This window comes from Halichoerus grypus, chromosome 3 (assembly GCF_964656455.1).
Source record: "Halichoerus grypus chromosome 3, mHalGry1.hap1.1, whole genome shotgun sequence".
Lineage (NCBI taxonomy): Eukaryota > Metazoa > Chordata > Mammalia > Carnivora > Phocidae > Halichoerus > Halichoerus grypus.
In genome coordinates, this window is record NC_135714.1 from 56770390 (window position 1) to 56774300 (window position 3911).

At 43.1% G+C, this 3911-nt stretch overlaps 1 pseudogene; it reads left to right on the forward strand.

Moving 5' to 3' along the window:
• The first annotated feature begins 1849 nt into the window (after window positions 1-1849).
• On the forward strand, window positions 1850-3022 carry LOC118546173 (glyceraldehyde-3-phosphate dehydrogenase pseudogene; annotated as a pseudogene).
• The last annotated feature ends 889 nt before the right edge of the window (window positions 3023-3911 follow it).

The following is a 3911-nucleotide window of genomic DNA, read 5'->3' on the forward strand; positions in this document are numbered from 1 at the left end:
CCAAAGACTATAATAAGAGATGAGGAAGGACACTACATCATACTTAAAGGATCTATCCAACAATAAGATCTAACAGTTATAAATATTTATGCCCCTAACATGATCAAAGAAACACATCGACAATAATACAATAATAGTAGGGGACTTTAACACCCTCCTCACCGATATGGATAGATCATCTAAGCAAAAAATCAACAAGGAAATAAGGGCTTTAAATGACACACTGGACCAAATGGACTTCACAGATATATTCAGAATATTCCATCCCAAAGCAACAGAGTACACATTCTTCTCTAGTGCCCATGGAACATTCTCCAGAATAGATCACATCCTAGGTCACAAATCAGGTCTCAACCGGTACCAAAAGATTGGGATCATTCCCTGAATATTTTCAGACCACAATGTTTTGAAACTAGAACTCAATCACAAGAGGAAAGTTGGAAAGAACTCAAGTACATGGAGGCTAAAGAGCATCCTACTAAAGAATGAATGGGTCAACCAGGAAATTAAAGAATTAAAAAAATTCGTGGAAACCAATGAAAATGAAAACACAACTGTTCCAAATCTTTGGGATGCAGCAAAGGCAGTCCTAAGAGGAAAGTATATAGCAATACAAGCCTTTCTCAAGAAACAAGAAAGGTCTCAAATACACAACCTAACCCTACACCTAAAGGAGCTGGAGAAAGAACAGCAAATAAAGCCTAAACCCAGGGGCGCCTGGGTGGCTCAGTTGGTTAAGCGACTGCCTTCGGCTCAGGTCATGATCCTGGAGTCTCCAGATCGAGTCCCGCATCGGGCTCCCTGCTCGGCAGGGAGTCTGCTTCTCCCTCTGACCCTCCCCCCTCTCATATGCTCTCTCTCTCTCTCATTCTCTCTCTCATAAATAAATAAAATCTTTAAAAAAAAAAAAAAAAAAAAGCCTAAACCCAGCAGAAGAAGAGAGATAATAAAGATCAGAGCAGAAATCAATGAAATAGAAACCAAAAGAACAGTAGAACAGATCAAAGAAACTAGGAGCTGGTTCTTTGAAAGAATTAACAAGATTGATAAATCCCTGGCCAGACTTATCAAAACGGAAAGAGAAAAGACCCAAATAAATAAAATCATGAATGAAAGAGGGGAGCTCACCACCAACACCAAATAAATACAAACAATTATAAGAGCATATTATGAGAAAGCATATGCTATCAAATTAGACAATCTGGAAGAAATGGATGCATTCCTAGAGATGTATAAACTACCAAAACTGAACCAGGAAGAAATAGAAAACCTGAACAGACCCATAACCAGTAAGGAAATTGAAGCAGTAATCAAAAATCTCCCAACAAAAAAGAGCCCAGGACCAGATGGCTTCCCAGGGGAATTCTACCAAACATTTAAAGAAGAATTAATACCTATTCTTCTGAAACTTCCGAAAAATAGAAATGGAAGGAAAACTTCCAAACTCGTTTTATGAGGCCACCATTACCTTGATCCCAAAACCAGACAAAGACCCCATCAAAAAGAATTACAGACCAATATCCCTGATGAAGATGGATGCAAAAATTCTCACCAAAATACTAGCCAATAGGATCCAACAGTACATTAAAAGGATTATTCACCACGACCAAGTGGGATTTATCCCTGGGCTGCAAGGTTGGTTCAACATCCCCAAATCAATCAGTGTGATACAATACGTTAATAAAAGAAAGAATAAGAACTATATGATACTCTTAATAAATGCAGAAAAAGCATTTGACAAAGTACAGCATCCTTTCTTGATTAAAACTCTTCAGAGTGTAGGGATAGAGTGTACATACCTCAATATCATAAAAGCCACCTATGAGGCTCTCTGCTCCTCCCTGTTCCACAGATAACCGCATCTTCTGGTGCAGTGCCAGCCGCGTCCCCAAGACACAATAGTGAAGGTCGGAGTGAACGGATTTGGCCCTATTGGGCGCCTGGTCACCAGGGCTGCTTTTAACTCTGGCAAAGTGGATGTTGTCACCATCAATGACCCCTTCATTGACCTCAACTACATGGTCTACATGTTCCAGTATGATTCCACCCATGGCAAATTCCACAGCACAGTCAAGGCTGAGAACGGGAAGCTTGTCATCAATGGAAAGTTCATCTCCATCTTCCAGGAGCGAGATCCTGCCAACATCAAATGGGGTGATGCTGGTGCTCAGTATGTTGTGGAGTCCACTGGGGTCTTCACCACCATGGAGAAGGCTGGGGCTCATTTGAAGGGCAGGGCCAAGAGGGTTATCATCTCTGCTCCCTCTGCTGATGCCCCTTTGTTCGTGATGGGTGTGAACCATGAGAAGTATGACAACTCCCTCAAGATTGTCAGCAATGCCTCCTGCACCACCAACTGCTTGGCTCCTCTGGCCAAGGTTATCCATGACAACTTTGGCATCGTGGAGGGACTCATGACCACCATCCATGCCATCACTGCCACCCAGAAGACCGTGGACGGCCCCTCTGGGAAGCTGTGGCATGATGGCCAAGGGGCTACCCAGAACATTATCCCTGCTTCCACTGGCGCTGCCAAGGCTGTGGGCAAGGTCATCCCTGAGCTGAACAGGAAGCTCACTGGCATGGCCTTCCGTATCCCCACCCCCAACGTGTCCGTCGTGGATCTGATCTGCTGCCTGGAGAAAGCTACCAAATATGACGACATCAAGAAGGTGGTGAAGCAGGCATCAGAGGGCCCCCTCAAGGGCATACTGGGGTACACTGAGGACCAGTTTGTCTCCTGCGACTTTAACAGTGACACCCACTCCTCCACCTTCGATGCTGGGGCTGGCATTGCTCTCAACGACTACTTTGTCAAGCTCATTTCCTGGTATGACAATGAATTCGGCTACAGCAACCGGGTGGTGGACCTTATGGTCCACATGGCCTCCAAGGAGTAAGAGCCCCCTGGACCACCAGCCCCAATGAGAGCAAGAGGAAGAGAGAGGCCCTCAGCTGCTGGGGAGTCCCTGCCCCAACTTATCCCCACAAACACTAAGAATCTCCTGACCTCCATCATTTCCATCCCAGACCCCCTGAAGAAGGGGAGGGGCTTTGGGAGCCCTACCTTGTCATGTACCATCAATAAGGTATACTGTACCCAGCCAAAAAAAAAAAAAAAAGGCCATCTATGAAAAACCCACAGCGAATATCATTCTCAATGGGGAAAAATTGAGACCTTTTCTCCTAAGGTCAGGAACACGGCAGGGATGTCCAATCTCACCACTGCAATTCAACATAGTACTAGAACTCCTAGCCTCAGCAATCAGACAACAAAAAGAAAACGCATCTGAATCAGCAAAGAAGAAATGAAACTCACTCTTTGCAGATGATATGATACTTTATGTGGGAAACCCAAAAGATTCCACCCCAAAACTGCTAGAACTCATACAGGAATTCAGTAAAGTGACAGGATATAAAATCAATGCACAAAAATCAGTTGCATTTCTATACACTAACAAGACAGAGGAGAAATTAAGGAGTCGATCTCATTTACAATTGCACCCAAAACCATAAGATACCTAGGAATAAATCTAACCAAAGAGGCAAAGAACCTGTACTCAGAAAACTATAGAATACTCATGAAAGAAATTGAGGAAGACACAAAGAAATGGAAAAACATTCCATGCTCATGGATTGGAAGAACAAATATTGTGAAAATGTCTATGCTACCTAGAGCAATCTACACATTTAATGCAATCCCTATTAAAATACCATCAACTTTTTTCAAAGAAATGGAACAAATAATCCTAAAATTTGTATGGAACCAGAAAAGACCCCAAATAGCCAGAGAAATGTTGAAAAAGCTGGTGGCATTACAATTCCAGACTTCCAGCTCTATTACAAAGCTGTCATCATCAAGACAGTATGGTACTGGCACAAAAACAGACACATAGAACAGAGAGCCCAGA